Here is a 25,259-nt window from a genome sequence, read left to right on the forward strand (position 1 = left end):
GGAAATCCCCCCCCCCCCTTGTTGCCGGCAGGGTGGGGCCTCGGCTGAGCCGGCGATGTCCTCTGCCTCGTTGTTGGCGGGGCGGGGCCTCAGCAGAGTAGGGTCTCGCCGAAGCCGGCGAGATCCTCCGCCTTGGTGCCGGCGGAGCGGGGCCTCGGTGGAGCCGGCGGTATCCTCCGCCTCGTTGTTGGCGCCGTGGGGCCTCGGCGGAGCAGGGCCTCGTCGACGCCAGCGGAGCGGGGACTCGCCGGAACCGGCACTGTCTTCTGCCTCGTCCTCGGTCTCACCAAACAGCGCCTCGCCCGCTTCATCGCCCTCTTTGTAGGCGGCCGCAGCCTCCGCCACCCACATGAGGTACCGCCAGCGCTCAAGGCGGCCCTCGCGGGCGGAGCAGTACGAGTCGAGCAGCTCCTCCTGCTCCGCCCGCTCCGCGGTGATCTGCTCCTCCGCCTGCAGGTGCTCCTGGAGGAGATGGTGATTGTAGGCGGTGTCGGCCTGCACCTCCTGGAACTGCTCCTGACGCTTCTGCCTCACCGTGTCCATGTATTGGGCACGGGCCTCGCCGATGGTCATGGTGCAATGCACCGGAGAGGATAGTGCGGAGGAGGGGGTTGGCGCCGGATCGTCGACTACCATGTTCTCCATTGGGACGTCGTCGTCCTCCGGCTGCCTGTCGGCCAGCCAGTCGGCAGCAATGACTGCCATCTCCTTGTGGTCCATCGTCCGCCTATCCCGAAGAGCGCTGGAGCACGAGGAAGCCATGGTGGGCAGTAGTGGTGTGGACAGGAGAAAGGGAACGAAGAAGGATGACCGCGGCTATGGCCGGCACAGCAGTTTATATAGCAATGGTGGGCGGCAGAGGGACGGACGTGTGGCGCCGGAGTAGCCGCCTCGGCAACCGCGTATGATTAATGTGGGCGGCAGACAGACGGACGGACGACACTTGTGTCATTTGAAGGCGGAGCAATCGCCTGCACGGGGAAGCGGGGCGGGCGGCGCTGACCGTTTCGGGCGGTAAGCGCGCGGGGGCGAGGGAGGCGGTCTGGGTGAGCCAGGGCAGTCAGACTCATGCTTGGCAGTGGGTCGGTCCAGCAGCCGGACATGTTGGCTCGCCAGCGAGCTCGCCGAGCTGAGCGACGACAATCAGACGATGGACGTAGCTTCCGACCAGGAGCCGGCGCCACTGTCCAAGCCGGTTCATGCCATGTTCACCATAGAGCAGGTGCGGCCGCACTTCGATGCCCTAATGGCGGAAGAGCTACCAGCGCAGGAGGACCTGTGCTGCAACCTCCGTCTCCTCAACGAGCACCGGTGAACAAGCGAACGACAATGTCGTCGCGGACATGTGGCCCTATGATCCTGGCTTCCCGAATGAGCAGTGGGCGCTGTATCAGACCATTCGTAGGGCCCGCGAGGCCCTCTCTGTCGTCCTTCGAGTTGTTGCGCTTGCCGTGGCGCCGCCGTCTCGCGTTGTCAACATGGTCAACGGACATGAGGAATGAGGAGATGACTTTACTTGAAGAAGATGATAGTGGGGACCCACCGGGGCCATATCCGCACGTACGCAAGTGCCTCCTTATTATATACAACTATAATTTTTTTTGCTTCCTCCTGGTTTCCTGACATCACGGTCCCACACCATTGTCAACCTATGTAGTCAATAAATGAGAGAATTGCACAAGGAGCGGCCGACAGCTGGGACAAAGCAGCTAGAGCAGTATTTGTGTTTTTGAGGTGTGAGCATTGAAGAGTTTTTCTTGAGTGATATTTTCATTGTTGTTCAGAGGAGAGCAGGGTATTAACTGGGCGGGATGTGGCCCGTCTAGCCTAGGCCAGATATCCATCCCAGATATTAATTTTTTTCAAGCTAAAAATGGCTAGCACAGCAATATTTTTTTGAGAAATACCCACGCAAGGTCAACTTGTTATTCTCCAGCCCGCTGGGCTGCAAATCTTTCCTAGGAGGGATGCATTAGGATTAACAAGAAAATGGGCTTTAAGAAATAATAAATGGGATGTAATTATAAAAACTCGGCAGTAACTATAAAAAAGGCACCAAACACGTAATTAGTTTACAAAATATTATTTTTGGATTTTGAAAATTTTAATTTCATTAATTGTTGCGCGCGCAATGTTTCGTTGGATTTCTATGTAATACAAATTTATACTGAAATTGTATTTAATCTAACTAGAAATTTCAGGATAAAAATATTTCGGATCCCATCAAAATGTGGGAAATTTTATTGAATTCTGTTTTGAACGGTTCGTTGAAATTATTAATCGTTGCCCTAGCTAGAAAATGGGTTGTACTTTTAACAAACTGTCAATGGGATGTAGTAAATTCCATTAGAATTCAAAAATGGGTTGTACATTCTTACAAATCACAAATGGGCTATAAGTTCTGTGCCACACACTTATGGGCCTACTAAGTTGGCGCGTCCCCTAAAAAAAGTAAGTTGACGCGTATGCAAGGCTTTGTAAACTTATAGTCAACACACGGTTCTAGCAGTAGTGGCTGTTGGATGTCCATCCAACGGATGTCGTGCTTCTTCTTCAATCTCGGATATTCTAGCTTCAGTCGCCCAAAAAATGATTCCTTCCCCTGACATCTGGGGCTCACCATTTCGGAGGCTGACCAGTGGGCCTACTAAGTTGACGCGTACCAAGAGCTTTGTCAACTTAGTCAATATAAACGATTCTAGCTGTAGTGATCGTATGATGTCCATCCAATGGCTGTCGTGCTTCTTCAACCCCTGGTCTTCTTGCTCCAGCCACCCAAAGCAGCGCCAGTCGTGCCGCCTGCTCCTGCCTCCTGTGACCGGCTGTGCTATCGCGGAGGCCTCACCGCCCCCTACTACTCCCACTGCTGGCCAGGCCATCCCTCTACTCACCCACACCCCCTGTTATTCTGCGGCGACGAGAGCCTCACACCGCAGCCGAGTGAACCCATGTACTCCTCTCCGCGTGGGCATCCACTGTCGTGTCTTCCCCAGCTCTGCGCCATCCCCTTCCTAGGCCTTACCATTGTCCACCGCCTTGGTGCTCTCGGCGCGGCGTGGTCAATGTGGTCAACGAACGACTTCCATCAGAATAGTACTATACATGGAGAGGCTGACAGCTGGGTCCACGACCGCAGCAAGGAAATGTCTCCTTATTACCCGGAAAATAATGATTCCACCACCTGACAGCAGGGACCCACCGGACGGGCCACCGTATTTCGTGAAAAAAACATTTCCCCCTGACTGCTGGGACCCACCAGCTACATCTTCACACGCAAGGAAGTGCGTCCATATTACGGGTAAAAAAATGATTCGCCCCTGACTGCTGGGACCCACCAGCTACATCTTCGCACGCAAGGAAGTGCTTGACAGTCGGGACCCACCTGGTCGAAGCGTACGTAGCGCTGTCATTCTGGTCGCGAACGTGTACGTACATACTGGTCGATCGGTCTGTCTGCAGGCTGCAGCGATGAACCATGACCGTGTAAGGAAGGGCCCGTGTCGTAGTAGAGGCGCGCACGTGTCGTAGTAGAGGCGCGCACGTAGCATATCACGCATTCCCGTTAATATCGTGTACACGTACGTACAGCGGCCAGGTTGCAAGAAAGTAAATACGGCCACGTACATACATACAGGCGGGGTTTCGAACGCCTACTCGCGCATATGTACGACCAGGGCTCGTGTACATGGCTGGGTCGGAATGGAGAAACTGCATCGTCGTCGTGTTCATCGGGAGGCAACCGGCTTAGACGGAACAGCCGATCGAAACAAGGCTTGGCGTACCGCAGAACGGAGGAAACGGCCTTGTGTTCGACCGGCCACGGTCGAAACGGGATCCTGTTCATCAGGAGGGGTCTGGCGTACTGCAAAACAGAGGAAACGGACTTCTATTAGACCTCCTACGGTCGAAACGGGGTCCTATTGATCGGGAGGGGTGTTGCGTACCACAAAACGGAGGAAACGGACTTGTGTTGGAGCGCTACGATCGAAACGGGGGTACTGTTCATCGAGAGGGATGTGGCGTACCGCAAAATGGGACTCCACGGGATATTGTTCATCTCCACCGTCGACTGCCTCTACAGGCTACTGTTCATCCACCGTCGACCTCCTCCAGCCTCCACCTTCTCCTGTTCATCCACGGGCTCCTGTTCATCCAGCCTCCACCGCTCCTCCACCGGATACTGTTCAACCAGCCCTCTCCACGGGGTTCTGTTCAACCACCCCTCCATGGGCTACTGTTCATCCAACCCTCCACGGGGTCGTCCTGTTCATCCAGCCTTCCACGGGGTCCTGTTCATCCACCCCCAGCCGGCTCGATCTATCGGGGTCCTGTTCATCCAGCGGAAATGGCCTCTACTACCACGGGGTCATGTTCATCCAACCCCCCACCGGGAACTGTTCATCCACCCCCCCCCAACAACGCTCACTATTCATCTAGGGAAAGAGGCAGCAGAGTTCGATCGGCTTCAGTTAGCAGCAGTAGCGAAGGAATCGCTCGATCGGGTTTAGTTAACAGCCATCGATCGATCGCTCGGGTTCAGTAACGCGTAGCCTGCAGTGCAATCGCTCGGGTTCAGTAGGTGAACGCCTCGCTCGGGTTCAGTTAGAGCCCAACGCCTTGCACCCACGCGCGTACGTGTATGAGAGAAGCGCGCATCGCTCGGCCCCCGACCACCCACCGTAACTGGGAACTCCCCGATATTTTCCTCGCCCTCGCTTCTACCACGGTTTTGTCCGTCATGGATGGCCCAAAGTATGTCATGCAGATGCGTCTCCGGCCCGCCCAGGACGAAAAGCCCATTTCCTGTCATGATTTTTTGTCATAGAAGTAGGAGCCCACCACATCTATGATGATACTGGGTTTTGTTACAATTATTGTCATAGAAGTGGCATAAGCATGACAGAAAAAAATTGTTCGGCCCAAAATGTCACGGATGTGTCTTTTTTTTGTAGTGAAGTATGGGTGAAAGCGGGGAGCCCATGTATTCTTGACCGTCATGATTGAGAACTCCGACTCCCTCACGGTGAGGGGGTGATTGACATCGACATTCCTTACGCGACCGACGGTATACAAGTGTGAGCATGGGAGATGAAGCAACAATGGCCTCCCGCAAGAGCAATCACACCGTGTTAGCGAGACCTTGAAAGCCCGACCTCCATGTTGGCAGCCATCGTTTGTGGTTCCTCCTGGCTCTTTCACTTCGTACTTCCACTCTTCGTTGTCATATAGTATAGCTTCTTGTGAGTCCGCCTTCCGTGATTGAAATTCCAACCATTCATCAACCTTGGGTGGGAACTTGTACTTGCGCTTGTTCTCACCCGCTATCTGCGCATCCGTTTCCATTGAGTACTTTAGAAAATAACCATTCATCTTGTCAAATGTGTATTGAACTATTGCCGTCACGGGTAATGAACAACAACCTTTGAGCACCATATTGAAGCATTCGGCCATATTGCTTGTCATTTGACCGTATCTCCGGCCATCTTCATCAAAAGCACGTGCCCACTTGTTCCGGTATTGAATGTGCCTATTGAGAAAGTCTTGAACCTCGGGATCAAGTTTTTTGTGTGCGAGTAATATGTTGTACAAAGTGGCGAACCGCTTGTCGGAGAAAGCGAGACAACAATCTTGAAGATCATCGGCCAACTCCTTAAGGCCACATGCCCTATAGAAGTTCGAACAAAAGTGCCTCATGCACCATCGATGGTGCAACAGAGCATTGATGTTGGCTTGAACTACGTTGGTATTTCCCCAAAGAGGAAGGGATGATGCAGCACAGCAATGGTAGGTATTTCCCTCAGTGATGAGACCAAGGATATCGAACCAGTAGGAGAATCACGCAACACTACGTGAACGGCACCTGCACACAATGCAAATAACAAATACTCACAACCCGACGTGTTAAAGGGGTTGTCAATCCCTTTCGGGCAACGACGCCAGAAATTCCTTTTGATGTTGGCTTGAACTACGTCAGTATTTCCCCAAAGAGGAAGGGATGATGCAGCACAACAACGGTAGGTATTTCCCTCAGTGATGAGACCAAGTTTATCGAACCAGTAGGAGAATCAGGCAATGCTATGTGAACGGCACCTGCACACAAATAACAAATACTCGCAACCCGACGTGTTAAAGGGGTTGTCAATCCCTTTCGGGCAACGGCGCCAGAGATAGGCAAACGGACGTGAGAGAGTTGTAAATATTGAGAGATCGAACGCCAAATAAAATAAAGTGCAGCAAAGGTATTTTTGTATTTTTGGTTTAATAGATCTGAAAATAAAAGCAAAGGAAAATAGATCGCAAAGGCAAATATAATGAAGTAGAGACCCGGGGGTCATAGATTTCACTAGTGGCTTCTCTCGAGAAAAATAGCAAACGGTGGGTGAACAAATTACTGTTGGGCAATTGATAGAACTTCAAATAATCATGACGATATCTAGGGAATGATCATTATATAGGCATCACATCCAAGATTAGTAGACCGACTCCTGCCTGCATCTACTACTATTACTCCACACATCGACCGCTATCCAGCATGCATCTAGTGTATTAAGTTCATGGAAAAACGGAGTAATGCAATAAGAACGATGACACGGTCTAGACAAGATCTATTTATGTAGAATTAGACCCCCATCGTTCTATCCTTAGTTGCAATGATACATACGTGTCGGTTCCCCTTCTGTCACTGGGATCAAGCATCGTAAGATCGAACCCACTACAAAGCACCTCTTCCCATTGCAAGATAAATAGATCAAGTTGGCCAAACAAAACCCAAATATCGGAGAAGAAATACAAGGCTATAAGTAATCATGCATATAAGAGATCAAACAAGACTCAAATAACTTTCATGGATAAAAAGATAGATTTGATCATAAACTCAAAGTTGATCGGATCCCAACAAACACGCCGCAAAAAGAGTTACATCATATGGATCTCTAAGAGACCATTGTATTGAGAATCAAACGAGAGAGAGGAAGCCATCTAGCTACTAACTACGGACCCGTAGGTCTACAAAGAACTACTCACGCATCATCGGAGAGGCACCAATGGACATAATGCACCCCTCTGTGATGGTGTCTAGATTGGATCTGGTGGTTTTTGTACTCTGTGGCGGCTGGAATAAAATTTTGTCGACTCCCCTAGGGTTTCTGGAATATTGGGGTATTTATAGAGCAAAGAGACGGTCCGGGGGCACCCGAGGTGGGCACAACCCACAATGGCGCGCCTGCCCCCCCCCCCCAGGTGCGCCCTAGTGGGTTGTGCTCCCCTCAGAGCACCCCCAGGTGCTTCTCCGGCCCACTGGATGTCTTCTGGTCCAAAAAAATCCACAAAAAGTTTCGCTGCGTTTGGACTCCGTTTGGTATTGATTTCCTACGATGTAAAAAACAAGCAGAAAACAGCAACTGGCACTTGGCACTATGTCAATAGGTTAGTACCAAAAATGATATAAAATGACTATAAAATGATTATAAAACATCCAAGAATGATAATATAACAGCATGGAACAATCAAAAATTATAGATACGTTGGAGACATATCAAGCATGCCCGGGAATGTCAATCTCCACCGCGTTAAGAATTCCTTGATGCCGGTCCGATATGACACAAATTTCCCTCTGAGCGGGTAACACCTTCATCCTCAAAAGACGCAAAAACCACTCCTAGTTGTCATTGTTCTCCACCTCAACCAAAGCAATTGCCAATGGCAACACCCGGTTATTGGCATCACTTGCTATCGCAACCAACAAGGTGCCCTTGTATTGTCCGGTCAAGAATGTGCCATCAACGGCGATGACCGGCCAACAGTGTTCGAAAGTGCTCACGCATTGCTCGAACGACCAAAATGCACGGCCAAATACTCAGACTTTCCTTCCGTCGTGAACCGTTGTTTTTTCCCCATGAGGCTCGACCACATGAACCATGCCCGGGTTTGTGGCGGCCATGGCTAACAACAACCTCGGGATTCGGTTGTATGCTTCATCCCAATTACCATACAACATCTTAAATGCGGCTTGCTTCGCCTTCCATGCCTTGCCGTATTTCACCTTGTAATGAAATATGGCTTTCACAAGGTCCATAACATGTTGGATGCTCATTGTTGGAAGTGTGGCTATTGAGTTGGAGAGCCTATAAGCGATGAACTCGGATGTGAGTTGCCTGTGGTCTTGGGACACAACCTTGCCATCCACCCTTTTGCCTCGGCACATGTGAGTTGGTACACAACTCACTACGTGCCAAGTGGGACCTCCTTTCCATGGTCTTGCACGCACAATCCACGGACATTTTTCATCTTCACATGCAACCGTGTAGCGCACATTGACGTCCGAGTTCACCACCTTGTGTGGACGACAATGCGTAACTGAGTAGTTGTCGAGCCACATCTTCAATTCCAAGAAGGTTTGGAACTTAGACCCGTGAGCAATCCCGTTCTTGCCGTCTTCCAAATCATCGTGAGAACTTGGCCTAACACCAAGAGATATACCTTGGCCACCATCTACCACGGCTCCATCCGCGATACTAACATCCTTGAACAATGTAGTCCGATGATCCCGCCCGAATACCTTCTCAAAAGCTTTGGCCTCCTTCACCGTGAACCCCTCCTCATCAACGTGTTCATCGGGACCTTCGTCATCCGAATTTGATGCATAGCCACATGAATAAGGGATGGAATGGTCCATTGACTCTTGCAAATGATATTTGTCGAGATCACCCACATTGTTGTCATGGAGATCAACTTCGTTGTCATCGTCCGCATACTCATCATTCTCCTCTTGCAAAGCTTCATTTTGGTTGTTTGGAAATGGGCTCAATGTTGGCCTCACTTGTTGGGTCAAAAGAGGTTCAACAATTTCATCTCGGTTTAAGGATGGGGGGCTACTAGCAACTAAAGGGGAGGGGTTCCGGTTCAAGTCCAAATGCAAACTTGAATCAACATTCTTCGTTGCAAATAACTCAAGAGCCTTGTCTAGTGATTCGGCCACCGTCTCCTTGTATGCAACCCAACGTTTCTCCGAGTTCACACGCATTCCAAAACCAACATTATGCCTTCCCGCCAACTCAACAATATCACTAGGGTCCATCCAATTCAAATCTTTCCTCACTTGTTCCAAGAGCTCCGCATAGCTAGGACTATTATCAAACACCATGTCAAGCTCATCCGGTTCTGGTTCAATATTGCCTTTCAAGAAGGCGTCTTTGTCCCCATGATGAACAAACACACATGTTCTTCCCATCCCTATAAGCATTCAAACAACAAAACGTAACATTTCTTTCATGAGTACTAATCAAAGGACCCTAACACTAACATAGATATGAAACAACAACCCTAACACTAACCCTAACATAGATATGAAACAACAACCCTAACACTAACCCTAACCCTTGCCCCAACAAAACAACAACCATAACCCTAACCCTAACATACTAACAAGCCTAACCCTAGCACCAACATAAGAACACCCATAAGAATAACCGAAACATACTAACAACCCTAATCATATGAAATTGGCAAACAAACATCTCATATCTCCATACAAATATCTAGATCCATAAAAAACTAGGGTTTCCCCAAACTAGCAACAAATGAGCAATTTGTTAACATTTCTTGGATCAAAACAAGGTGATCAGAGAAGATTACCTTGAGGGAGGGATTGAGTTCGAAATCGATGGACAAAATCTTCAAATTTGGAAGATTTGGAGAAGCATTTGAGAGGGGGAGAATGGGGGAGAGGGGGCAAATCTCGGGTGGGGATGGTTTGGGGGTTGGGGTGTGTGTGGGGGGAGTGGGGGAGGGGGGCAGCCAGCCAACTAGTAAGGCAGTGCAACGCCTACGGGCTAGGCGATGCACTTTACATGTGTGGCGCCTAGCTCGGAGGCGCTGCACTGCTGGGTGTGGGCCCCAGGGGTGCCACGCTGGTAGGGGTGGGAACGGATCGGATGCGGATCGGATAGTGCTCTTACTGTTGGGGAACGTAGCATGCAATTTCAAAAAATTCCTACGCGCAAGATCTATCTAGGAGATGCATAGAACCGAGAGGGGGAGAGTGTGTCCACGTACCCTCGTAGACCGAAAGCGGAAGTGTTAGGTTAACGTGGTTGATGTAGTCGAACGTCTTCACGATCCAACCGATCTTAGTACCGAACGTACAGCACCTCTGTGGTCAGCACACGTTCAGCTCGATGACGTCCATCGAACTCTTGATCCAGCAGAGGGTCGAGGGAGATTTTTGTCAGCACGACGGCGTGGTGATAGTGATACGATCCACGCAGGGCTTCGCCTAAGCACTACGACAATATGACCGGAGGAGTAAGCTGTGGAGGGGGGCACCGCACACGGCTAAGAAACAACTGTTGTGCTTTGGGGTTCCCCCCTGCCGCCGTATATAAAGGAGGGGAGGAGGAGGCCGACCACCAAGGGGGCGCGCCAAGGGGGGAGTCCTACTAGGACTCCACTCCTAGTAGGATTCGGCCCTCCCTCTTTTTTCCTTCTTCCGGAGGGGGAAAGGGGGAAAGGAGAGGGAGTACGAGAAGGAAAGGGGGGTGATGCCCCCTTCCCTAGTCCAATTCGGCCTCCTCCCTTGTGGGGGGCACACCAGCCCCTTGTGGGCTGGTTAGCCTCCCTCCTATGGCCCATATCCTTCCCCGGGGGTTCCGATAACCCCTTCGGTACTCAGGTATGTACCCGATACACTCCAGAACCCTTCCGGTGTCCGAATACTACCTTCCAATATATCAATCTTTACCTCTCGACCATTTTGAGACTCCTCGTCATGTCCGTGATCTCATACGGGACTCCTAACAATCTTCGGTCACCAAAACACATAACTCATAATACAAATCATCATCGAACGTTAAGCGTGCGGACCCTACGGGTTCGAGAACTATGTAGACATGACCGAGACACATGTCTGGTCAATAAACAACAGCGGAACCTAGATGCTCATATTGGTTCCTTCATATTCTATGAAGATCTTTATCAGTCAAACCGCATTAACAACATACGTTATTCCCTTTGTCATCGGTATGTTACTTGCCCGAGATTCGATCGTCGGTATCTTCATACCTAGTTCAATCTCGTTACCGCAAGTCTCTTTACTTGTTCCGTAATGCATCATCCCGTAACTAACTCATTAGTCACATTGCATGCAAGGCTTATAGTGATGTGCATTACCGAGAGGGCCCAGAGATACCTCTACGATACAAGGAGTGACAAATCCTAATCTTGATCTATGCCAACCCAACAAACACCTTCGGAGACACCTGTAGAGGATAATTTTGACTGCTGTCCAGTGATCTACTCCTGGATCACTATTGTACCCCCTTGCCAAACTCATGGCAAGGTACACAATAGGTCTGGTATACAGCATGGCATACTTTATAGAACCTATGGCTGAGGCATAGGGAATGACTTTCATTCTCTCTCTATCTTCTGCAGTGGTCGGGTTTTGAGTCTTACTCCACTTCATACCTTACAACTCAGGCAAGAACTCCTTCTTTGACTGATCCATTTTGAACTCCTTCAAAATCTTATCAAGGTATGTACTCACCGAAAGTCTTATCAAGCGTCTTGATCTATCTCTATAGATCTTGATGCCCAATATGTAAGTAGCTTTCACCGAGGTCTTTCTTTGAAAAACTCCTTTCAAACACTCCTTTATGCTTTCCAGAAAAATTCTACATCATTTCCGATCAACAATATGTCATTCACATATACTTATCAGAAAGGCTGTAGTGCTCCCACTCACTTTCTTGTAAATGCAGGCTTCACCGCAAGTCTATGTAAAACTATAAACTTTGATCAACTCATCAAAGTGTATATTCCAACTCCAAGATGCTTGCACTAGTCCATAGATGGATTGCTGGAGCTTGCACATTTTTTAGTACCTTTAGGATTGACAAAACCTTCCGGTTGCATCATATACAACTCTTCTTTAATAAATCCATTAAGGAATGTAGTTTTGATATCGATTTGCCAGATTTCATAAAATGCGGCAATTGCTAACATGATTCGGACAGACTTAAGCATCGATACGAGTGAGAAAATCTCATCGTAGTCAACACCTTGAACTTGTCGGAAACCTTTTGCGACAATTCGAGCTTTGTAGATAGTAACACTACCATCAGTGTTTGTCTTCCTCTTGAAGATCCATTTATTCTCAATGGCTTGCCGATCAACAGGCAAGTCCACCAAAGTCCATCCTTTGTTCTCATACATGGACTCTATCTCAGATTTCATGGCCTCAAACCATTTTGCGGAATATGTGGTCATCATCGCTTCCTCATAGTTCGTAGGTTTGTCATGGTCTAGTAACATGACTTCCAGGACAAAATTACCGTACCACTCTGGTGCGGAACGAGCTCTGGTTGACCTACGAGGTTCGGTAGTAACTTGATCTGAAGTTTCATGATCATTATCATTAGCTTCCTCTCTAGTTGGTGTAGGCATCACGGGAACATATTTCTTTGATGAGCTACTTTCCAATTTGAGAGAAGGTACAATTACCTCATCAAGTTCTACTTTCCTCCCACTCACTTCTTTCGAGAGAAACTCCTTCTCTAGAAAGGATCCATTCTTAGCAACGAATATCTTGCCTTCGCATCTGTGATAGAAGGTGTACCCAACAGTATCTTTTGGGTATCCTATGAAGACGCACTTCTCCGATTTGGGTTCGAGCTTATCATGTTGAAACTTTTTCACATAAGCATCGGAACCCCAAATTTTAAGAAACGACAGCTTAGGTTTCTTGCCAAACCACAGTTCATATAGTGTCGTCTCAACAGATTTAGATGGTGACCTAATTAACGTGAATGCAGCTGTCTCTAATGCATAACCCCAAAACGATAGTGGTAAATCGGTAAGAGACATCATAGATCGCACCATATCTAATAAAGTACGGTTACGATGTTCGGACACACCATTACGCTGTGGTGTTTCACGTGGCGTGAGTTGTGAAACTATTCCACATTGTTTTTAAATTTAGACCAAACTCATAACTCAAATATTCGCCTCCACGATCAGATCGTAGAAACTTTATTTTCTTGTCACGATGATTTTCCACTTCACTCTGAAATTCTTTGAACTTTTCAAATGCTTCAGACTTATGTTTCATCAAGTAGATATACCCATATCTGCTCAAATCCTCTATGAAGGTCAGAAAATAACCATACCCGCCGTGAGCGTCAACACTCATTGGACCGCATACATCGGTATGTATTATTTCCAATAAGTCCGTAGCTCGCTCCATTGTTCCGAAGAACGGAGTTTTAGTCATCTTGCCCATGAGGCATGGTTCCTAAGTATCGAATGATTCATAATCAAGTGATTCCAAAAATCCATCCATATGGAGTTTCTTCATGCGCTTTACACCAATATGACCTAAACGGCAGTGCCACAAATATGTAGCACTATCATTATCAACTTTGCATCTTTTGGCATCAATATTATGAATATGTGTATCACTATGATCGAGATTCAATAAACCATTCACATTGGGTGTATGACCATTGAAGGTTTTATTCATGTAAATAGAATAACAATTATTCTCTGACTTACATGAATAATCGTATTGCAATAAACATGATCTAATCATATTCATGCTCAATGCAAACACCAAATACCATTTATTTAGGTTCAACACTAATCCCGAAGGTAGAGGGAGTGTGCGATGGTGATCGTATCAACCTTGGAATCACTTCCAACACACATCGTCACTTCGCCCATAACTAGTCTCTGTTCATTCTGCAACTCCTGTTTTGAGTTACTAATCTTAGCAACTGAACCGGTATCAAATACCCGAGGGTTACTATGAACACTAGTAAAGTACACATCAATAACATGTATATCACATATACCTTTGTTCACTTTGCCATCCTTCTTATCCGCCAAGTATTTGGGGTAGTTCTGCTTCCAGTGACCAGTCCCTTTGCAGTAGAAGCACTCAGTCTCAGGCTTGGGTCCAGACTTAGGCTTCTTCCCGGGAGTGACAACTTTCTTGTCATTTTTCTTGAAGTTCCCTTTCTATCCCTTTGCCCTTTTCTTGAAACTAGTGGTCTTGTTAACCATCAACAATTTATGCTCTTTCTTGATTTCTACCTTCGTCGATTTCAGCATCACGAAGAGCTCGGGAATCGTAGTCGTCATCCCTTGCATATTGTAGTTCATCATGAAGTTCCAGTAACTTGGTGATAGTGACTAGAGAACTCTGTCAATCGCTATATTATTTGGAAGATTAACTCCCACTTGATTCAAGCAATTGTAGTACTCAGACATTTTGAGCACATGCTCACTGATTGAGCTATTCTCCTCCATCTTTTAGGCAAAGTACTTGTACGAGGTCTCATACCTCTCAACAAGGGCATGAGACTGAAATACCAATTTCATCTCTTGGAACATCTCATATGCTCCATGGCGTTCAAAACGTTTTTGAAGTCCTGGTTCTAAGCCATAAAGCATGGTGCACTAAACTATCAAGTAGTCATCATACCGAGCTTTGTCAAACGTTCATAACGTCTGCATCTGCTCCTGCAATAGGTCTGTCACCAAGCGGTGCATCAAGGACATAATTCTTCTGTGCAGCAATGAGGATAATCCTCAGATCATGGACCAAGTCCACATCATTGCTACTATCATCTTTCAACTTATTTTTCTCTGGGAACAAATCAAAAATAAATGGGGAGCTACATCACGAACTATTGATCTACAACAACATAGATATACAAAAGCTATCAGGACTAAGTTCATGATAAATTAAAGTTTAATTAATCATATTACTTAAGAACTCCCACTTAGATAGACATCCCTCTAGTCATCTAAATGATCACATGATCCATATCAACTAAACCTTGTCCGATCATCACGTGAGATGGAGTAGTTTTCAATGGTGAACATCTCTATGTTGATCATATCTACTATATGATTCACGTTCGACCTTTCGGTCTCAGTGTTCCAAGGCCATATCTGCATATGCTAGCCTCGTCAAGTTTAACCCGAGTATTCTGCACGTGCAAAACTGTCTTGCACCTGTTGTATGTGAACGTAGAGCTTATCACACCCGATCATCATGTGGTGTCTCGGCACGACGAACTGTCGCAACAGTGCATACTCAGGGAGAACACTTATACCTTGAAATTTAGTGAGGACTCATCTGATAATCTATCGTCGTACTAAGCAAAATAAGATGCATAAAAGATAAACATCACATGCAATCAAAATATGTGACATGATATGGCCATCATCATCTTGTGCCTTTGATCTCCATCTCCAAAGCACCGTCATGATCTCCGTCGTCACCAGCTTGACACCTTGATCTCCATCGTAGCGCCGTTGTCGTCTCACCAACTATTGCTTCTACGACTATCGCTACCGCATAGTGATAAAGTAAAGCAATTACATGGCGATTGCATTTCATACAATAAAGCGACAACCATAAGGCTCCTGCCAGTTGCCGATAACTTCTACAAAACATGATCATCTCATACAATAACTTATATCGCATCATGTCTTGACCATATCACATCACAACAAGCCCTGCAAAAACAAGTTAGACGTCCTCTACTTTGTTGTTGCAAGTTTTATGTGGCTCTACGGGCTTCTAGCAAGAACCGTTCTTACCTACGCATCAAAACCACAACGATTTTTCGTCAAATGTGTTGTTTTAACCTTCAACAAGGATCGGCCGTAGTCAAACTCGATTCAACTAAAGTTGGAGAAACAGACACCCGCAAGCCACCTGTGTGCAAAGCACGTCGGTAGAACCGGTCTCATGAACGTGGTCATGTAATGTTGGTCCGGGCCGCTTCATCCAACAATATCGCCGAATCAAAGTAAGACGTTGGTGGTAAGCAGTATGACTATTATCGCCCACAACTCTTTGTGTTCTACTCGTGTATATCATCTACGCATAGGCCTGGCTTGGATGCCACTGTTGGGAAACGTAGCATGCAATTTCAAAAAAATTCCTACGATCACGCAAGATCTATCTAGGAGATGCATAGCAACGAGAGGGGGAGAGTCTGTCCACGTACCCTCGTAGACCAAAAGCGGAAGCGTTAGGTTAGCGCGGTTGATGTAGTCGAACATCTTCGTGATCCAACCGATCTTCGTACCGAACATACGGCACCTCCGTGTTCAGCACATGTTCAACTCGATGACGTCCATTGAACTCTTGGTCCAGCAGAGGGTCGAGGGAGAGTTTTGTCAGCACGACGGCGTGGTGACGGTGATGGTGATATGATCCACGCAGGGCTTCACCTAAGCACCACGACAATATGATTGGAGGAGTAAACTATGGAGGGAGGCGCCGCACACGGCTAAGAAACAACTGTTGTGCTTTGGGATGCCCCCCTGCCCCAGTATATAAAGGAGGGGAGGAGGAGGCCGGCTACCAAGGGGGCGCGCCAAGGGGAGGGAGTCCTACTAGGACTCCACTCCTGGTAGGATTCGCCCCCCCCCCCCTCTTTTTTCCTTCTTCCGGAGGGGGAAAGGGGGAAAGGAGAGGGAGTAGGAGAAGGAAAGGGGGGTGGCGCCCCCTTCCCTAGTCCAATTTGGCCTCCTCCCTTGTGGGGGGCGCACCAACCCCTTGTGGGCTGGTTAGCCTCCCTCCTATGGCCCATATGGCCCATATCTTTCCCCGGGGGGTTCCGGTAACCCCTCCGGTACTCCGGTATGTACCCGATACACTCCGGAACCCTTCTGGTGTCCGAATACTACCTTCCAATATATCAATCTTTACCTCTCAACCATTTTGAGACACCTCGTCATGTCCGTGATCTCATCCGGGACTTCGAACAATCTTCGGTCACCAAAACACATAACTCATAATACAAATCGTCATCAAACGTTAAGCGTGCGGACCCTACGGGTTCGAGAACTATGTAGACATGACCGAGACACATCTCCGGTCAATAACCAACAGCAGAACCTGGATGCTCATATTGGTTCCTACATATTCTACGAAGATCTTTATCGGTCAAACCGCATTGACAACATACGTTATTTCCTTTGTCATCGGTATGTTACTTGCCCGAGATTTGATTGCCGGTATCTTCATACCTACTTCAATCTCGTTACCGGCAAGTCTCTTTACTCGTTCCGTAATGCATCATCCCGTAACTAACTCATTAGTCACATTGCTTGCAAGGCTTATAGTGATGTGGATTACCGAGAGGGCCCAGAGATACCTCTCCGATACACGGAGTGACAAATCCTAATCTTGATCTATGCCAACCCAACAAACACCTTCGGAGACACCTGTAGAGCATCTTTATAATCACCCTGTTATGTTGTGACGTTTGATAGCACACAAGGTGTTCCTCCGGTATTCAGGAGTTGCATAATCTCATAGTCAGAGGAATATATGTATAAGTCATGAAGAAAGCAGTAGCAATAAAACTTAACGATCATTATGCTAAGCTAACGGATGATGTGATCTCGTTCATCAAATGACAACACATGTCTACGGTTAGGAAACTTAACCATCTTTGATTAACGAGCTAGTCTAGTAGAGGCTTACTAGGGACACTGTGTTTGGTCTATGTATTCACACATGTATTAAGTTTCCAGTTAATACAATTCTAGCCTGAATAATAAATATTTATCATGATGTAAGGAAATATAAATAACAAATTTATTATTGCCTCTAGGGCATATTTCCTTTACTTACCACTTCCATTTTCATATTTTCAAAACGAATATGAATCCGAATACGGATGTTATCGAATACGGATGCGGCTCGGATATTATTCAAATACGGATACGTATCGGATATTTTCTTGATTCAGAACGGATTAGAATAGTATCAACATATTGCTTAAGTAAATTAGTCGATAAATATGTGACCTGAAATAATCAACTTGTGACATACAACAAGTCAATGATAAATAGGTTTATGAATAAATACTATTGTAATGCATAATAATTTATAAGTTTAATCAAATAAAGAGTAAAATTTGACCACTTATTTGGCTTTTATGTTGGATAATTGGAATATTGGGTCTAGAATTTTGAAAATTACCTCCGATAATCCTATCGGATACGGATATATCCACTTCCAAGGCTTGAGAGTTCCGACACCATCGACAACGTTGGAACCAAGGCTCGAGAAGTGCCTGCATGGTGGCATGCAGATCTTTGTGAAGACAGAGAGCCTACAAATCCTAGATGAGGACCAGAAGACAAGACAACCGCAAGGCTCCTTGCCGAGGATGCCCACGAGGCCCCGGCAAGGCACCTTGCCGAAGACACCCGCAAGGCCCCGGCAAGACCCTTGCCGGGAACATCCATAAGACCGCGGCAAGGCCTTGCCGCCCCAGCTCAGCGGCCAACTCACCAACTAACGGAAGTACCCACGTGGCAGTACGTGGGTACTAATCCAATTAGTCAAGCACCTGCGTGGTGGCATGCAGATCTTCGTGAAGACCCTACCACCACGCCAACTCAGCAGCCTGCTAGCCTACGTGGTGTTGCACGCCTCGTTGGCCTAGACGCGTGTCGAAGCCAGACGGAGCGGCGATGGACGGGACGGGCCTCGTTACCGTCCCCGATAAAGCAAGGGGACACCTCGGGAGCGCATATATTGCGTTTTGTCCCGTAATGACAGGCGATAAGCTTGTACACTCTATACCTTTCCACCTCCTATGTGCCACTGTGGCAGCCCCTTTTGACTATAAAAGGAGGCCCGCGGCGTACTGAGGGGGGATTCGGATCTTTTGGACGACACACGCACCATACCTAGTTCAAGAACTCAAGAACACTCAAATATACACCAAAGCAGGACTAGGGTATTACGCATCCTCGCGGCCCGAACCTGGGTAAACGATCCTCGTGCTGGCTCCTAGACCCGCTCTTTGCACAACCCCGCGCATGCCAACCGTAGAAGGGATCCCAGTGATCCCATAGGTGTCGTTTCCCCCGACATCTTTGGCGCGCCAGGTAGGGGGCGCAGTTGTGAAAATCCGGTCTAGTTGGCGCATCGGTTTCATCGTGGTCGTCACTCCAAAAAAGAAGACGACCGAACGAGCGGCATCATTTGCGGATGCAGCGAACGGTCACACAGCAACACAAAAGCTAAGTCATGCGAAACTTTGAATAATTCCTTTATGCATAAGGTTATTTTCCTTGGAGACCTTGCTCTTGATATGAGAAACCTGCACGCGATGGGGGCCTTCCGCTATTGGCAACGCTCTTGTTTTGTTTCGAGTCCGCTCAACAGTTCGAGCGGCCGCGTCGAGAACGGCAAGGTGGCCTTCCCGCCATTGGAAACGCCCTTGTTCTGTTTCGAGTCCGCTCGACGGTTCAAGCGGCCGCACTGAGAACGGCAAGGTGGTTTGCCTGGCCGGAAGCGCACCCGGCCGGCTGTTGAGGATCCGTCCTGGAAACGCCGCGGCCTGGGTTTACGTGCCGGCAAGCCTATCCAATTAAACGTAGGGTGGACATACAAAGGAAAATCGAATAGGGAAATAACATGCATCCTTTCAAAGTACTGCAGAGTTATATTACACAAATTGTTGCTGCGGTTCTAACTAAATATGAAAATTGTCTTGGTCGTGAACCTGCAGCGGCGATGAGAAACGGGGTGCCTAGTCCCGGCGCTGGCCCTCTATCCTCCCAACTCCGTCGACGTGGCTCATGATGGGCTTGATACGCTCCTCGAGCTTCGCGAGGTCCACATCCTCCGGCAAGCTCTCCAGCGCGGCGTCGAAGTCGAGGTCGGGGTTCCAGTACGCCACCTTGGTGAGGACCTTGGTCAGGACACCCCGGCAAAGCTTCCGGGCCTCATTGGCCAGAGAGGTCGCTCTATTGGAGCGGAACTACTCCAGGGCTCCAAGAACGCCCTCGAAGAACAGGGTCAGTTTGGCGTTGGGAATCATGTTCGGCTCCGGGGCGTACCTCGCGTTTGGCATCCCCATGGCCGCCAGCTTCGTGGTAATCCTGCCGGCGACGTCGGCGAGGCGGCTGATCCAGAGGTTTTTGCCTTTCACGTAATCCTCGTGGTTGGCGGCGTCATTCCTCCGCAGCTGCCTCTCCTCCTTCAGATCATTGGTCAGGGTCTCCTCCCGGGCCCTGACCTCCGAAAGCGTCCCCTCAAGACCCTCCAGCTTCAACTTCAGGTCTTTGATGGAGTCGTTGGCCTTGGAGAGCTGCTCAGCCTTGCCGAGGACTGCGGCCTGCGCCTCCACCAAAGCGTCATTGAGTGTGTCCTTCTCCTTCGCCACCTCCAGGGCCTATCTCTTCAGGCCATCCCGCTCCACCTCCAGCTCCTTCACCTTGCCGGCATGGACCAGGGCTTAGGCATTGAGCGCCTCCCTGTGCCTCTGCTCCAGCTCCTGAGTCCGCTGCGCGACAAGCTTCTCGACCTCCTCATCCTTGCCGCGGAGTGTGGCGGCGAGCGCCTCCTCACGAGCGGCAAGGTCCTCCTCCTGGGAGTTCAGCCCGGCCTGATGCTGATGTCGAGCGGCCTCGTCCTTGGTGGCCTGTTCCTTCGTCGTCTCTTGAGCTTTCTCGACATCGGCCTGCTTCAAGATGAGCTCCTGTTTGCGCTCGGCCAGCAGATCCTGGGCAACCTTCAATTCTTCATCATCCTGGCGGAACCAGGCCTGCGTCTCGGCGACGCACCCCTCGAGATCCGCCTCCGCCTTATCCACCACCGCCATCCTGGACTTTGCCTTGTCCAGGCAGGCACGGTGAACGCCCGGAGCTTCTGAAAGTTGGCGCTCGTGGCCCTAAGGAGCCGCTCCTCTTGGGAACCGCCGCCACCGGCGCCCGGTTCGTCAACAACCTCGAGCCCGGCGGCGGCGAGCACCTCGTCGTCGAACACGTCCCCCTCGGTTGGCGCCCTGGTGCTCGCCGTTCCTGGGAGGTGGACGAACAGGTCGTCGGCCACCTTCAAATATTTGCCCGAGCCAGAGGCGGCGGAGGAGGAAGGTTGGTCGTCAACCACCCCTCCCCGGCAGGCCCCTTGCCGGCCTCCTCGGCAGCAGCCTTGCCGGCCTCCCCGGTAGGCCCCTTGGCGGCCTCTTCAACGGCAGTCTTGGCGGCCTCCTCGGCGGTGATCTTGGCGGCCTCGGCCTCGGCGTCTTTGGCGACCTCCACGATGACGGTGTCAATGTCCTCCCGGTCCACCGAGGAAGGGTCTGGATACCAAGAGTGGGAATGAGATGGAGCCAGGGTCAAGGCTCAATAAGAAGAAGAAAGAACAAGGACAGAAAACAAACAACTTACCCCCACCAGGCTGGGAAGAAGTGGCGCCTTCCCCGCCAACATTCGTTGCCGGGGCGGAACCATCGGCACCCAAGCTCGCCCCCTCCTCCATATGTGTGGGCTCGGTGGTGGATGCCCTTGCCGGGGACGCCCCTCTGGGCGCCGTAGTCGAGGGGGGCGGCGTGTTGGGAGTGGCCTTCGGCGGCTCCTCCTGCTGCTGTTCTCCTCCTGCGAACCCGGCAAGGTCAGCGTCGAGAACTCACACCCCAATGTTCATCACTGGAGGAATAAGTGATGGACTCACGCTGGGGGCTGAAGCGAGGGCTACGCGGGGGGCTGCTGTCCGGGCTGCTGTCCACCAACACCAGCATGTGTGGAGTGCCCGCCGGGGGCTTGTCGCCCGTTGAGGCTTTTGCCCTCTTCGCCGCCCTCTGGGCCAGCGTCTCCATGCCCCTGCGAAGACAACATCAAATCAAAGAAGGATAGCACAGAAGTGAAGCCAGGAGATGATGTGGGGGGGCGAAATACTTACTCGTTCTCCACCTCCTCCACTGGCTTCCTCTTCCTCCTTGGGCTGAGAGACCCAAGATCAAAGTCGGCCTCCAGGTCGACATCTGCGGGAGGAGGGGAAGGAGATGGGGTCCGGCCATGCTTGGACGAGGAGGAAGCAGTCGCCGTCCTCTTCGCTGCCACGGTCTTCCCCGCCTTCTTCGCTGCCGCGGCCTTCATCGCCCTCGTCTCGCGCACGAGCTGCTCCTGAGGCGGCTGCCGCTGCGTGATCCTGTCGGGCCGGACCGGCTCGCCAGAGCTGGCCCGCCGCAGGACACGCCTTTTTCCCGTGGCCGGAGGGTCATCAGCCTCGGCTTCTCCCTCGGTCGACTCCTCGATCACATCTTCGATGAGAGGGGCCCCGGTGCCGGTGCTGCTGGCCTCCCCAGCAGACTCCACCCATCCGGCAAGCTCCTTCTCCTCCGCGGCCGTGTCAGCCTCGTCCTCCACATGGCCAGCGCTGCCGGCCTCCCGGGTAAGCGCCGCCTCCACCGCCCTGGTGGCAATGTAGTCCAGCTCCTCCTTGGTGGTGTCACGGATGAGCACCGGCTCATCACAAACATACTTCTCCGATAAGTTGTCGAAGAACTCCTGCACCTTCTCTGCTGGCGGCTCGACCCAGGCCAGATCGAGGCCGTGCGCATTAAACTCCGGCATCATAGCAATGATGGCGGACTGGCGAGAGTTGTTGCTCAGCGAGACCACTCCCGCCGGCAACCCGAATAGAGGCCCCTTGACGGCCTTGCCGGCCTTCGCGGCCTTGCCGGTCCTCTCAGCCCTGCCATCGTCACCCACATTGAGCTGAAAAAGCCTCTGACAAAAATGGGCATGCCCCATCACCGTGAAGTTGTGCTTCAAGCCAAGGCGAAGCCTCATGATGTCGGCTGTGTTCCTGAAGAGCCAGGCCGGCCTCCCCTTGTTATGCAGTGGGGCGATTCGGCGGCGGAGGAAATCGGCCCCAATCATCTCAAGGGTGAGCCCGGCCATGGTGAGGCGATGGATTCTGGTAGTAGCGATTGTGAGCTTCTTGTCGTTGGCGTCGAGGTTGCTCCAGTCCTTGCGGCGGACCGGCGGACTCTGACGAACTCGGCAGAACTCCTACGGATCCTTCTCCTCGATCCATAACCACCGGCCCCGCCATTCCTCCCACCTCTCCTTCTAGGCACCCTCCGGATACGTGCCCTTCTCCTGGGTTCGTGGGATCCAGGTGACGCAGCCGGATATGGCACCCCCCGCCTAGATACGGGGATAGAAGTAGTGGCGGAAGAGCGCCATACTGGGAAGCACCCCAGCGAAGCCCTCGCAAAGGTGAGCGAAGAAAGCCATACACGCCACGGCGTTCGGCGTCAAGTCGAGGAGATGGAAGTCGTAGGTGTGCATGACATCATTGAAAAAATCGGAGAAAGGGGGGCAGAGCCCGCAGGAGAAGTAGCCAACGAAGAAAGGGTACCGATTCGGGACGGCCTCAGCAAAATCGGCGGGGACAATGTGCGTGGCCGGATGCCCCGTCGTCTTCCTCCCCCACAGAGTCTTGAAGTAGTCCCTGAGGTAGACCGCATCGACCGCGGAGGGAAAAAGGGCAAGCTGCGTCCGAAGCGCCGCCAACTCGCTCTCCGGCACCTCCTTCTCCCCGGCGTCCTTGGCCACTCCCTTGCCCTTACTGGTTTTGGGTGCCATGGCGGCTGGGAAAAAGGTGAGGAACCAGGAGCAACAAGAGATTGAGGGCAATGGGGGCGCGGCGGCGGCGGACGGAGGCGGGAGCTTTGACTTTTCGCTTGAGGAAGAAGGGGGGAACGACGGTTCCGAGATTGAAAAGACGCGGAGGGTAAATGAGCAGCACGCCCGCAGTTTCCCCTTTTTTATGGGGAAGGCGCGGACCGCCTCTTTACCATTTACCGCGATGTGATGCACGCGTGCAGCAAACCGCACCCACGCATGACCCCCACGTCACACACGACCCCCACGTCGCGCATTCAATGCAGTTCATGGGGAAGCGCAACCAGCGGAGAAGTTACTGCAGTAAAAAAACTCCGCCCCGCATGCCCACACATCGTTTTGGGCCTAGCCCAACAATGCGTCGCGCTTATGTGTGACCCAGGCCCGGGGGCACCTATCGGTGCACAAAAGTAGGGGCTCTCTTTTGTACCCCTTCACTTGTGCGCGGGCAGTTAGAGCCGCGCCTGCGGCCACACTTAGCAGGGCAGAGGAGGGAAGCAGAAGTACAAGACTGCCAAAGCGGCGCTCCAACCAAGGGCGCAGAAGACAGAGCAACAAGATGGGCTTTCCCCCGGCAAGACCCTTGCCGGGGCGGTCTACGCAAGACACCCCAATGCCAGCATTGCAGCCACCCTTGAGCCTGAGAGTTCCGACACCATCGACAACGTTGGAACCAAGGCTCGAGAAGTGCCTGCATGGTGGCATGCAGATCTTTGTGAAGAAAGAGAGCCTACAAATCCTAGATGAGGACCAGAAGACAAGACAACCGCAAGGCTCCTTGCCAAGGATGCCCATGAGGCCCCGGCAAGGCACCTTGCCCAAGACACCCGCAAGGCCCCGGCAAGACTCTTGCCGAGGGCACTCACAAGGCCCCGACAAGACCCTTGCCGGGAACATCCACAAGACCGCGGCAAGGCCTTGCCACCCCATCGCCGCCCAGCTCAGCGGCCAACTTACCAACTAAAGCAAGTACCCACGTGGCAGTACGTGGGTACTAATCCAATTAGTCAAGCACCTGCGTGGTGGCATGCAGATCTTCATGAAGACCCTACTGAAGGAAATATGCCCTAGAGGCAATAATAAAGTTATTGTTTATTTCCTTATTTCATGATAAATGTTTATTATTCATGCTAGAATTGTATTAACCGGAAACTTAGTACATGTGTGAATACATAGACAAACAAAGTGTCACTAGTATGCCTCTACTTGACTAGCTCGTTGAATCAAAGATGGTTAAAGTTTCCTAGCCATAGACATGAGTTGTCATTTGATTAACGGGATCACATCATTAGAGAATGATGTGATTGACTTGACCCATTCCGTTAGCTTAGCATTTGATCGTTTAGTATATTGCTATTGCTTTCTTCATGACTTATACATGTTCCTATGACTATGAGATTATGCAACTCCCGAATATCGGAGGAACACTTTGAGTGCTACCAAACATCACAACGTAATTGGGTGATTATGAAGGTGCTTTACAGGTGTCTCCGATGGTACTTGTTGAGTTGGCATAGATCAAGATTAGGATTTGTCGCTCCGATTGTCGGAGAGGTATCTCTGGGCCCTCTCGGTAATGCACATCACTATAAGCCTTGCAAGCAATGTGACTAATGAGTTAGTTGCGGGATGATGCATTACGGAACGAGTAAAGAGACTTGCCGGTAACGAGATTGAACTAGGTATTGAGATACCAACGATCGAATCTCGGGCAAGTAACATACCGATGACAAAGGGAACAACGTATGTTGTTATGCGGTTTGACCGATAAAGATCTTCGTAGAATATGTAGGGGCCAATAT

The sequence above is a fragment of the Aegilops tauschii genome, chromosome 3, assembly GCF_002575655.3.
Source record: "Aegilops tauschii subsp. strangulata cultivar AL8/78 chromosome 3, Aet v6.0, whole genome shotgun sequence".
NCBI classification, from domain to species: Eukaryota; Viridiplantae; Streptophyta; class Magnoliopsida; order Poales; family Poaceae; genus Aegilops; species Aegilops tauschii.